General features: G+C 40.9%; 1 long non-coding RNA gene across 1 annotated transcript; it reads left to right on the forward strand.

Annotated features, from left to right (window-relative positions):
- The first annotated feature begins 3,180 nt into the window (after nt 1-3,180).
- LOC123520678 lies at nt 3,181-6,793 on the forward strand. Its single transcript, XR_006679335.1, has 2 exons — nt 3,181-3,277; nt 6,399-6,793. It is a non-coding gene; the product is annotated as an uncharacterized LOC123520678 (long non-coding RNA).
- Nucleotides 6,794-14,183: the final 7,390 nt, after the last annotated feature.

The raw sequence follows: 14,183 nt of genomic DNA on the forward strand, positions 1-14,183 counted from the left end.
ATAAAAGTGTTTCGTTACATGGTCCTGTGGTGGGATGGCCTCACTAGAGAAGGATGTTATACGGTACAGTTGATGGAATGACAGGTGTATGCTTGAATGATTTTTGTAGTCTGATCTGTCTACACGAGAACATAAGAAAAAAGGGAGAGGGAGAGGAAAGCTACAAAAAGCCAACAGACCTATACTCGTAAGTGGTAGTAAAAGTTCTCTCTCTCTCTCTCTCTCTCTCTTTCCAGGTGGCGGGATTCGTGACCACCTATATCGTCATTTTGCTTCAACTCCCAATCTCTACGATAATTCCGGAGCGTGCCCCCATCAACACCACCGCCACCTCTGCCTTCGGTGATGCTGTGAACATGTACTACCTTACTTGAAACGCGCGCGAGCACACACACACACACACACACACACACACACACACACACACACACACACACACGGATCGTTCAGTGTAACCATTCATACCTTGCACACGTGATTACACCAATCATCCTTTCTTTACGTGTTAAAAAAGAAAAGATAAAACAAAAACAAGTAATTTTCCACATTTTCCTTTGCTAATCATTGGTCTTTATCTCACTGGAAGTAGTGCATGGGTGAGCGGCGTAATAAAGTTGACGTTGTGACATTATAGATTGTATTCACAGCAGCCAACAGTGAAAAGTCTCGGAGTGTAGTAAGGAGTAAGTCAATAGATATAACGTTAAAACTAAACATCCATACTAGTCTATATGTAGTAGTAGTAATATCAATAGAAGTTGTAGAAGTAGTATATTTATTGCTTTATTTGATTTATTTATCTATTTTCTACTATGTGTTGTGGTTTTCCTGCGATGTCTTAAAGGAACTGTCACGCTTATGAACTATTCGCCATGTCTGTCTTGGTGAATGGCGCAGTAACGCACTCCCTGACCACATTGCTCACCTGTCAATTACGTATGCACGCACGCACGCACTTTCCTCGTTACCCACGCTTCGCAGGTACATATTTTATTTTCTTTTTTGTCAATTACGGACGCTTCATTTTTTCCCTCACCAACTACATACTTGAAAAACAAAACAAAAACAAACATATAAACACGAATTTCTTCCCCTTGAAGCACTTTTCATCGATCTCTAACATACTTTTCTCCACACAAGCCACGAACACACACTCTCTCCTCTTTTTTCGCCACGGACACACAGTCTTCTCTTCCCACTAGCCACGGACACATTAATTTCTTTTAAACAATACGGGCATACACTTTCTGCCCTCCTCATAAACCATACACAAATTCTTTCTTTTTCTCCAAAACAATCACACACACACACACACACACACACACACACACACACACACACACACACACACACACACACACACACACACTCTCTCTCTCTCTCTCTCTAGTGATGAAAATAATGAACTGCAAAGGCGAAAGAGTCGACGAATGAGAAAAAAAAAAGATTGGATAGAAGATAAATGGAAAAGTAAAGAAACAATCGCGAACACACACACACACACACACACACACACACACACACACACACACACACACACACACACACACACACACACACACACTATTCTTCAGCCCCAGCAATCTCGTTACGTGCACATTGGTACTTGAAAGGACAACAACACCACAGTCTGTTATACGCAGCACTTCTCCAGCATCAGACCTGGCAGCTTTTGTGACTTTTGTTGTTGCGAAGATTCCTGAGATGCTGCTGCCTTTGTCGTGGCGAGATTCCTCAGAAATTACGTTTGGCCTGTAGCTTTTTTTTCGGTTGACAAGGAGTTAGACGGTCAGCTTGAGAAGAAATGTTGGGAGGATTGATTTACCTAACGTTTTGCAGCCCTGGAGTGATGCAGTGGTATTCTAGAGGCTACATATAACGAGTCTTGTTTTTTTATTTATTTATTTTTTTATTTTATTTACGTTTTTTTTTTTCTGTTGGGGTTCGATGAAAGAGAAACTCAGCGGACTGTTTATTAATTTTTTCCTTGTTTTTTTTTGGTACCTTGGCATGCATGTCTCCTTTTCGTTAAAAAAAAAAGTAAAAACAAATGAATAAAAGGTAAAAAAAAAAAAAAAAAAAATTGGCGTATTCTTGTATATCCTCATGCGTAAATTTATTAGCTGTATTAATCCTTTAGCAAACGTACTCATCACGAACATGAAAAAAAAGATAAAGAAAGATAGATAAGGTTCATACATCTTCACAAAACATATACTCTTACCGAACGCCAGAGAGAGAGAGAGAGAGAGAGAGAGAGAGAGATAAGACTAAAGACTGGTAAAAACTGAAGTCACAGGGAGCGAAATGGAAGAAACTCAACTGATAGGCACTTAGAAAACAAAAGCAGCGAGTTGAGTGAGTGAGCGAGTGAATGAATGAGTGAGCGAGTGTGAGTGACTAAGAGGTGATGCTTGTGTTACAGTTTTGCACTATATGTAAAAAAATTCTTGCAAGTTTGGAAGAAAAAGAAGTAAATTTATCTCTGAGTGAGTGTGTGCGTGTGTATGTGTTTGGATGTATTTGAGAGAGAGAGAGAGAGAGAGAGAGAGAGAGAGAGAGAGAGAGAGCGCAGTGTGTATGTTATATAGTAGTAGACAAGGACGCCTTACAGCCCTCCTCCTTCTCCTCCTCCTCCTCCTCCTTTAGCTGGGACTGACTGGCTTGACTGTCCGACCACCTTGATTAGAACGGACGGCCTGACTTGGATGTTCGTTCTTCTTCCTCTTACGTTGTGGAAGGAAGAGGAATGGGGCGACAACCTGCAGGAGGGACACACACACACACACACACACACACACACGCGCGCAAAGAATTAGGATTATAAGTGTTCATGGTATTTATTTATGTATGTCTGTGTGTATGAATATGTGAGTGATTTGTGTAATTATGTATGTTTGTGGTCATATTTTTGGGCTTTGTGTTGGATAAGTTCATACTCAGAGAGAGAGAGAGAGAGAGAGAGAGAGAGAGAGAGAGAGAGAGAGAGAGAGAGAGAGAGAGAGACAGAGGTAAAGAAACGAAAGCAAGAAAACCAGAAACACACAAGAGTAATATTTCCACCCTATTAAAATCTGATTGCTGTTGATTAGATGGCCCTCCGAATTGGCAACACTGATGGGAGGTGAGGCAGTAAAGCAGCGACTCACTCGAGACCGAGAGCAAATCAGTGACGTTTTAGACTCGGTGAAGGGAGGATGTAAATCTCGCTCCGCCGCTCCTTCGTCTGTGAAAGTTTAACGCTTCTTTGGTCCGTCACGAGGAAAGGAGAAGATATGTAAGTCTGAACTGCACTTTTTGAACAAGCACTTGAGTTCAGGGTTGTGGGTTGTGAGTTCAGTGGGTTTATGTGCAGGAGTGTGTGTGTGTGTGTGATAGGTCTGGAAAGTGTTATGCGGAGAGGAATGTAGAATTTAACTTTTGCATATGTGTGTGTGTGTGTGTGTGTGTGTGTGTGTGTGTGTGTGTGTGAGTTATTGATATAGCTGCAACAGTACATCACCATCGTGTTGTTTTGTTTTTCTCATCTTTTCTTCTCGAATTTTAACCATCAAAACTCATGATTTCATATCCTAACACTCTCCTTAATACACACACGCTTTTGTTTTGGGAAATTGATATAGTATTGTGATTCGTATAACATATTAAAAGTGTCTGTTCATCTTTTAAGTATTTAGTGATACGTCAATTTGTGTTCTATTCTAAGTACAACAAGGTTTCCGTTTGTAAAGTCAAATGTAATAATTTAGTCTACCGAGTTACATGCCCTGCTTAAAATATCAATCTTTTACCTTGTTTTTTTTTTTTTTATCATATTATTGTCTCTCGTAAGAAAGGTTTCCACTGCCAACATAATTTTAATCACTCCAGTCTTTCAAAAATTCATGATTAAATATTTGTAACTTTTGTGCTTCTCTTTGGCAGGAAACTTCATCTGTTTTCACTATCTTTTCTTACTTTCTAGACATCATAACATTTTCGTCACCAGCCATGTGTGTGTGTGTGTGTGTGTGTGTGTGTGTATGTATGTGTGTGTGTGTGTGTGTGTGTGTGTGTGTGTGTGTGTGTGTGTGTGTGTGTGTGTGCGTGCGTGCTGGGTGCGGCCGGAATAGCAAGAGACACCTGTAGATGGAGGAGGAAGACGAAGAGGAGGAGGAGGAGGAATACGTGGTTAACAAAATGAAGCTCGGAAGAGACCTGGGTATACATACATAGCAACACCATCCTTGACCGGGTTAGGATGTGTGGTGTGTGTAGGGCGGTAGTGGTAGCAGCGGTGATGGCGGTGGGTTAGCAGCGGGAGGAGTGGTGATAGTAGTGGTAGTGGGTGGGCAGGTGGCTAAGTTGGAACTTGAAAGGGAGAGGGAGGAAGGAGTGTTATGAATCAAGAAAAAAGAAAAAAAAAAAAAGAAGTTAGAGAGGAGATATGGAAAACGGGGAGGTTGAATGGGAAGTTTTGCATATAGAGATGACAGTGGAAGAGGAAGAAAAGAGGAAGGAGGTGGAGGAATACTTTATCACTGTCTTCGTCCCCTTCACCTCTCTATCTTTCTCAAATAACCTCCTTCTCCCACCAAGAGAGAGAGAGAGAGAGAGAGAGAGAGAGAGAGAGCAAAGGACTGAGGAAATGGGAGTGTAGGCTGGCATGAGACACAGACCATTGTTGTTGTTGTTATTGGTGGTAGTGGTGGTGATGGGATTTAGGAATGGGGAGGAGCGAAGGGATGTGTACCATTGAAGTGTTGGGGACAGAGTAAGGGTGTCTGGAGTGGGGAGGTGAGTGGGTGAAGGAAGGGAAGGGAAGGGAATGCGGGAGGGAGGTGTTGGTTGGGGTGGTGGAGTGAAGTGATGGTGATGGTGGTGGTGGTGGTAGTAGTGGTGATGGCATGTGTGAAAGAGGGTGGAGATAGTGGAGGAGGAGGAGGAGGAGGAGGAGGAGGCAGAGATGGGTAGTTAAGTGGTTGGTAGTATGTCGAGAGAGAGAGAGAGAGAGAGAGAGAGAGAGAGAGAGAGAGAGAGAGAGAGAGATTTGAAGATAGGTATGATGATTACTACACTTAGGATTCATCTTCATAAGTCCTCGCAAAGTTCTTGAATAGGATGTATCATCTATCTATATCTGTCTATACATCTCTCTCTCTCTCTCTCTCTCTCTCTCTTTATCTATTTATCTATCTATCTACAATGCCACCACCCGTAACTGTAATAATGATATCCTATTTGAAGCTATATACAAATATTTCGACATAAAAAGAACTTATATAACAATAATAGTAACAATAATAATAATAATAATAATAATAATAATAATAATAATAATAATAATAGCAATAATAACAAAAAAAGATACTATTACTACTGCTATTACTACTACTTTTACTACTACTACTACTACTACTACTACTACTACTACTAACAATAATGATAATGATAATAATAATAATAATAATAATAATAATAATGATAATGATAATAAAACATACTTGCGTTCATCCGTACATACATACATAAAGTGCAACAGGTGTAAAGGACAGATGCCCAGGTAACCTATTAACATTTAGAGAGCCAGTCAGTCTTGTTAGTGTTTGGCAAGAGATGTGAGGAGCGGGGCAAAGTCACGTTAAGTTTCTCCACACAACAGTGACATCATGAACAGTAATGCCAAGGGTAACCAATAAACACAGCATAACACGTAGCTAATAAGAACAAGACCAGGAACCACCACCATCACTACCACAATAATAACATCACTTACGAAAAAAATGAAAATAAAAAAATAAAAGATTGTCAAAGCCGTGCAAGTCACTACAACATAAATTAGAAATACAGTGGCCGGGGGATTGACTGCTAAGTTACGAATAAATACAGCGAAATTATGCCTGTCTCTCTGTCTGTCTGTCTGTCTTTCTGTCTCATTCAAATTATATTCTCAGCCTTGACCGAATAGTGTATGTGTGTGTGTGTGTGTGTGTGTGTGTGTGTGTGTGTGTGTGTGTGTGTGTGTGTGTGTAAGCGTTGACAACTTCTAACTTTTTTGTCTGCATCATATCTTTTTGATATATACATAGTGCATTTATATACACCTTCCAAACTCATACAATCCTCACGTGGCGTATTTAGCTATCATTCCTGAGCGGTGGTGGTGGTGGTGGTGGTGGAGGTAGACGAAGCAAACGTGCTAGAACTTGTGTTAGTGTGTCGCCCCGAGAGAGAGAGAGAGAGAGAGAGAGAGAGAGAGAGAGAGAGAGAGAGAGAGAGAGAGAGAGAGAGAGACGTCATTGCATCACCAGGAATGTGCTGTAAAGAAAGAAATGTTTGGGGAAGGCATAATAGTAGAAGGTGCTAAGAATGTACACAAGGTTTCCACGCACATGTGTTAATTCCTCTCGTGTCCACAGTACACCAGCAGGAGCGGCGAGGCGTGGGGAGGTGTCTGGGTGGCCTGTGTGGCAGCGAGGTGCAAGTGTAGGTGGTGTGTGTGACTCTGTGTGGACGAGGTGTGATGTGACACGGTGGTGTGTGTAGTGGGAACTGTTCTATTATGTGAAGGGAACTTGATACCGGATTATGAAAGTGATGAAGGGTTGCGAGAAAGGATTGTATTGATCGAAGGTATAATGTGAAGAACTTATTCGTGACATGTTAGGGATTAATTCACCTGCTTGTTCACTGGTTTATCTATTTATTTGTTTATTTGTCTATGTATTAGGAAGATAGGCTAGTAGGATGCAAAGTAATAAGTAAGATCTCACTTGTAATGCTGATTTTCCAAAATAAAACTACAGAAGAATCGTGGAAGTTGGCCAGTTTTTAATCCCCACGGATATCTAATAATTGTTGTTGTTGTTGTTGTTGTTGTTGTTGTTGTTGTTGTTGTTGTTGTTGTTGTTGTTGTTGTTATTGTTGTTGTTGTTGTTATTATTATTATTTACTACTACTAATGCTTTTCTCTCTCTCTCTCTCTCTCTCTCTCTCTCTCTCTCTCTCTCTCTCTCTCTCTCTCTCTCTCTCTCACGGCGTCAGTCAGTCAGTTAGGAGACGAGCCTTACATGACGGTCCTGTCCTTGCTTGGAGTGTGTATCTACCTGCGTATTAGGGTGTGTGTGTGTGTGTGTGTGTGTGTGTGTGTGTGTGTGTGTGTGTGTGTGTGTGTGTGTGTGTGTGTGTGTGTGTGTGTGTGTGTGTGTGTGTGTGTGTGTTTGCTTGCATGTCGCCTGTGTACACAGTGACGATAACAGTCTGACAACATTTTTTTTTCAATGATTTATATACTCTTTCCTGCACAAACATGGTAACTACGATGAAAATATCAACACCACCACCACCACCACCACCACAACAACAACAACAACAACCACAACTACCATCACCACCAGTTCCTTCAAGTTTCATCTATTCCCATACACTTTTTTCCTCTCCATGTGTCCATATTTCCTTCCTCTCTGTTCCCGATTCAGAGGTCATTTTTGCATTCCCAGGAACACCAACAAAGATAACTCAACAAGATCCACATTTACTTCAGCATTTAGAGTAACACTTATGCCATCTCTCCTTCTGAAGCCCTAGACTCGAAATACAGTGCCCTGTGAAGTGTACGGGTGAGGGAGAGATGGAGAGTGAGAAGAGGGAGAGAGATGGTGGTGGTGATGAGGGAATGATGGTTGTGGTGATGGTGGTGGTGATGATGGGAGGGTGAGATTTGGGGAAAGTGATGGTTGAGGAGAGAGAGAGAGAGAGAGAGAGAGAGAGAGAGAGAGAGAGAGAGAGAGAGAGAGTATGAGGGTGATGGGTTAATAGAGGAAAGTCATTACACGCGACTGGAGAGAGAGAGAGAGAGAGAGAGAGAGAGAGAGAGAGAGAGAGAGAGAGAGAGATAATCAGGTAGAATAGTTTAAAATGAAGACTGAATTTTGTGTCTATTATAAGGAAAGTATTACAGAAGAGCATTTTAACAGTGATTGCAAATAAAAGGGTTATTATGCTGACAATTGAGTTAGTCGTCTTAATGCTTAAGTCAATTATAGAACGAACGCAGATAAAAGCTATTGAAATAAAGCCATAAGAGTGTGTGTGTGTGTGTGTGTGTGTGTGTGTGTGTGGAACTATGTCAAGGTGATGTGAATAGTGGTGGTGGTGGTGATGATAATGGTGGTTGTGGTGGTGACAGTTGTAATTTTCCTACGGGCGGCTTCTCTCGTAGACAAACGATAACAACAATTGCGGTGATGGCAAGAAGCGTGTTGTAATAATGACTGGAGATGATTGTGGGGGTGGCAAAGGGCGAGAAGTACTAGTAGTAGTAGTAGAAGTAGTAGTAGTAGTAGTACACCCAGCCGCCAATGAAAGTGGCGCGCATTATAAACAAACCCGTATCTCATAGCGCGGGAAGAACTGTAGCTCATTTGAAAAGAATGTGGCTAATATCTAGAAGTGGCAACATAGGCCGGCTCTTTAAACATCTATCAACCGTCACACTTCAAAAAATTATCACTCAGTTGTCACTTGCTCACGTAAGGAAGTACACTTGCTTACCCGCTCCCCGCACAGTGTGTCAGTTTTCTTCGTTCTCTTTCATATTGGTGTGGAAACTTAAGTGTCAATGGCACGTAAACATCAAATATCCCCAGTCAATATAGCCCTTATTGACTCACTCCGGAAGGGTGGTTTTGGCTCTAAGCATATTTCAAAGGAGACAGGACTCCCACTAAGAACAGTACAACGCTGGTTGAAGCGATGCAGAGACAATACCGGAAAATTAGCACCAGTGAAGAAAACTGCCCCTGGACGCAGCCGTATTTTATCAAAGAGGACACTGACACTGATTAAGCGTCAGCTAAGTGTCTCGCCATTCCTCACAGGAAGAGAAATTAAACAAAATTACCCTGATCTGCTGACACATGTCTCCATAAGGACAATACAGCGGCGGACACTGGAGGACCTCGACATGAAAAGTTACCGTGCTGCAAAGAAACCACTGCTTACACCCGCCCACAAAGCTAAAAGAGTCAGATTTGCTCAGGACCATAAAGACTGGCCATTAGAGAAGTGGAGAAGAGTAGTGTGGTCAGATGAGAGCATGTTCTATGTGACAGGAACACCACACAAAAGAGTACGCCGACCAAGAAACTCGGACAGATATGACGAACGGTACGCAGTTAAGCATCCCTCCTCTGTGATGGTGTGGGGGTGTTTCAGCTACTTTGGTGTTGGCAACTTAGTTATGCTTGACAAAGGAGTGTCAATGAACACAGAAACATATCTTGACCTGCTGCATGACAATCTTGAAGAGTGCTTCGACAAGTGTAACGGTGAAACCTTCATGCAGGACGGTGCGTCATGCCATACGGCCAACATTGTAAGGGAATGGTTTGGCATGTGTGAACTTAATTATTTTGAAAGTTGGCCAGCAAACAGTCCAGACCTAAACCCGATTGAAAATGTGTGAGTATGATGAAAAGAAGCTCCAGGATCTGGACACGAGCAGTGTAGCGAAGCTCAAGCAGGCGGTCGTGCAAGTGTGGGGAGAACTGTCACCTACATATCTGGAAAAACTAGCAGATTCTGTACCACGTCGGTTGGAATCTGTCATAAAGAGGAAGGGAAACAGCACAAAATATTAGGTAAGGTAAAGAAATTATATTTTTAATGATAGTAATAGATGATTAAGGCAAATTTAATGGTATGCATGGTACGAAAAAACACAAAAACAACACGCGCCACTTTCATTGGCGGCCAGTGTAGTAGTAGTAGTAGTAGTAGTAGTAGTTGTAGTAGTAGTAGTAGTAGTAGTAGTACTATTACTACTGCTACTATTATTACTACTACTACTACTACTACTACTACTACTACTACTACTACTACTACTACTACTACTACTATCATGTTTTTGTTATAGTAGCAGTAACAGCAGCAGCAGTAGTAGAAGTAGTACACACACACACACACACACACACACACACACACACACACACACACACACACACACACACACACACACACACATACAAGCAACAGCAACAGGAAGAATAATAAGCATTGAGGCAGAGAATACAGAAGGAAGCAATGTGATATATCTACAGACAGGAGGAATGCATAGGGAATACATACATACATGCATGCGCGCACACACACACACACACACACACACACACACACACACACACACACACACACACACACACACACACACACACACACACACTCTGGAATATATAGGAGCTCCACGCAGACACACAAACACAGCACGTATAGACAATCAAACAAGTTCACACGCCAACAAAATACTATTGCTTATGTTGAGTTTTATTTTTCTCTCTCATGTGGACGATTGAAAGATACAAAAATGATTATACAAACTCTGATGTCTGTTATTTTTTTTTTTGCCACAGACGGTGTAGAATTCTTCATAAACTACCAGTATAGTCTTGAAAATGTTCTCAAAATGTGGCTGATTGATTTTTTTTTTTTTATCTATATCACCTTTAAAGCAGTACTAACTTCTACTAGAGTCTATCAAACGTATTGGAGATGGGACGCTGAGATGCTTAGATGTTTATATACACATACACAGACACATGCCATAGTTTATGAAGCTTTGACTGTTTGATATTTACCTTTACGTTCGTCCTTTGTGAGAACTCGTGACACTAAGAAGAAAAAAAAATATATGTATAGACTCGGACAAAGATAAAAGCAGGTTGGTTTAGTTTTATTTAGGTTACAGAAGTATTTAAAAGGACTGTAAAATAAAAATTGATGTCTTAAAAAGTTGTAGGTGATTATGGAAAAGTTGCTTAGGAGTGAAAGGGTTAGACAGTGACACCTGTGAAGATAGAGTTACATGAATAAAGATAATATTTAAGTCAAGAACGCGATACACCCACGTAATGTATCCAGAAGACGATAATGATGAAGATAAGGTTAAAAAGACTCACTATAGGATTTTGCAAGTTTCAGATGTTCAGTAAGACGAGAATGGGAAAAAATGAGGCGTTGTCAATAAGATTATCTACATTATTACGTAACAGAGAGTGATGTGTACTGTACGTATCTCTCATTGTTCCATTCTTTATTCATTCACGCTTTTTTATTGACATATTTTGTGGTTTTCTTGGAATCTGATGCGGAAAGAATGGTTAAGAATTGAAAAAAGGCAGACGGATAAGAAGAGTTGAAAAGAAAAAAAATATATAAAGGAATAACAACTACGTACTACTTATTACTATTACTGCTGCTGCTGCTACTACTACTACTACTACTACTACTACTACTACTACTACTACTACTACTACTTCTACTACAACAACTACTTCTACTTCCACTACTACTTCTACTTCTACTTCTACTACTACTACTACTACTACTACTACTACTACTACTACTACTACTACTACTACTACCACTTCTATTTCTACTACCACCACCACCACCACCACCACCACCACCACCACCACTATCACCACCACTACTACTATTACTACTACTACTACTACTACTACTACTACTACTACTACTACTACTACTACTACTACTACTACTACTACTACTACTACTACTACTACTACTACTAACAAATATGATGATGATACATGTCCTCAATTTTTAATAATTACGAACAGGAAATTGTAATCAAAAGGTGTGTCAAGGGAGAGAGAGAGAGAGAGAGAGAGAGAGAGAGAGAGAGAGAGAGAGAGTATACTAACGCAAACAATTAGCATATATTAACATACACTCCTGCGCCGCCGTTATGAAAAATGGCAACAACTACTAGGTGCTGCAAGAATGGTCAATGCATAACCTAACCTAACGTACCCTAACCTAACCTAACCTAACCTTACTTACCTTGCCTTTCCTTGCCTTACGTAACATAACATGCATAACATAAGCTTAGTGTGTCTGGTCTTCATCTTTTCAGTACTAGGACGCGTTTTCATATTAATTCTGCTTACTATGTGGTGATTTTATACAGTGTCAGATATATATGTTGGGATTAGAATAGTAAAGACTCTGGTCATTAGTCTTTTGACCTCCATAGATCCTTCCTAATGTAAATAAAACCGTCTGATCGTACCCTAAAATCAAGGTAAAGATACGTCTCAGTACTGAAAGGGTTAACATTGTCTTACCTTATTTAATTTTTCGTAGCATAACCTAACCTTACTGAATGTGGGCTGACATACCTAAACCTAACTCACCCTAGCTTATTTTACCCGGCCTTATTTTATTATGCCTTATTTTACCTTATTCTATCCTACCTATACCTTACCTTGCTTTCCTTCTCCTTACCTTACCTTACCTTACCTTAACTAACCCTACTTTATCTTACCTTAACATACCTCAGCTTTCTTTGCCTCACTATACCTTACCTTTGCTTACTTTACCTTGTCTAATCTAACGTAACCTAACTTTGCACTGGACACAAAAGCCCATTATTCAGAAACGCTTTGGTCTCTCACAACGACTATTTTCAAAGGCCGGAGAAACGATTAGCCGGATTCTCAATAGTGCTTCTCGTGTTAACAATGTAGAAATCTTGTTTATCTGTCAGTAAAATCTCTCTCTCTCTCTCTCTCTCTCTCTCTCTCTCTCTCTCTCTCTCTCTCTATCTATCTATCTATCTATCTACAATACCTCCCCAAATGTGGTAATAAGTAGTGGAGATGTGGGAGGAATGGTTTCAAATATTGCTGAAAGTTACAGATATTGCATGGTTATGATCGCTTGTTGGACACCGGAGCACTCGTATACTGAAATGTTTGTGCGGGTTATTATAGTATTAAACATAGCCTCTTTGATCCTTTGCTTTGATGGACTCACGTAATGGAAACAGTGGAGTAGTGTTAGATCTCTCTGATGTTGTAATAGAACGCTATATTGTTTGGGACTCCATGTTTTCAAACGCTTTATAATTCTGCTACACTAACTCATTTTTTTTTCGAAAGGTACTGAAATTAACTGTTTGTCTTGTTCTCATGTGTTTTTTTTTCTATTAAGAGTGTATGTTAAAACTCTCACTGGAAACAAATCACTCTTGAAAACCTTACCGTAACTTCCACTACGCTGTTAGAAACTAAAAATAAGAGGCTGAAATGTTTTAAGAATACGAAGAATGGTGTTGTGGTGATGATAATGGTGTTGGTAATGGTTAGTGGCTTAGTGTCATTGTGGTGGTGGTGGTGATACCTTGTCCAGCGGTTGGGTGATGGTGCAGTGTATACGTGATGGTGTAATGGTGTAGTGGTGTGGTGAAGTGGCAGAGTAATATATAGTGGAGTGGAGTGGTGGAGTATATGATGCGGTGCTAGTGGAATTTGTGCGGTGTTGTGAAGTGGTGATGGTAGTATTAATAGTAGTAGTAGTAGTAGAAGTAGTATGTGTGTGTGTGTGTGTGTGTGTGTGTGTGTGTGTGTGTGTGTGTGTGTGTGTATGTGTGGGGTGTGTAGTGTGGCTGTACACAGGTGGTGCAGGTACGTATGTTTTCCTTTTATGCGCCACGTAACTTATGACACCTGTTGTGGCGGGCTACAGGTGTGTGTGTGTGTGTGTGTGTGTGTGTGTGTGTGTGTGTGTGTGTTTATGTGGAGAGAGAGAGAGAGAGAGAGAGAGAGAGAGAGAGAGAGAGAGAGAGAGAGAGAGAGAGAGAGAGAGAGAGAGATTATGTAACTCCAAGATTCATCCCCTTCACTTGTCTACCAGCTACAACCTTCCAGACAACTATCTCTTCTACTTTATGAACACTTAACTAACCCTTTCCTCTACACCAGGCATCATGGGCTATCATTTACTTCAAGACTTTTAACCGAATTTTTTACATATCAAGTCTTGCTGAATCATGTTCCACTCTCATAAAGTCTGGTGTCGTGTGTCAGCCTCGTCAGTTCCCCCTCTCCCAGATGCTGACTACAACAAGGGCACTGTCCGCCCATGTATGGAGGGCGCCTCTGTAGGGGGCTAGGGCAGCACTCACACAGCACTTCTAAGCAGGGCAGAGTCTAAATACGAGTATATTCTTCTCATCACCCGTTCTGCGTCTCTCTTTCTTATGCACAGTTCATCGCTGTTACGCATCCCTTGTTGTCTCCAGCCGCTATGGTCATGGTTAATGTTCCTCTGCTCTTGATGACTGCTTGCCTTGCTGCTTCCATATTCTCGCTGTACTAGTCTTTGCATTCCTCTTATCTCTA

The sequence above is a fragment of the Portunus trituberculatus genome, chromosome 47 (assembly GCF_017591435.1).
Source record: "Portunus trituberculatus isolate SZX2019 chromosome 47, ASM1759143v1, whole genome shotgun sequence".
Taxonomy (NCBI): domain Eukaryota; kingdom Metazoa; phylum Arthropoda; class Malacostraca; order Decapoda; family Portunidae; genus Portunus; species Portunus trituberculatus.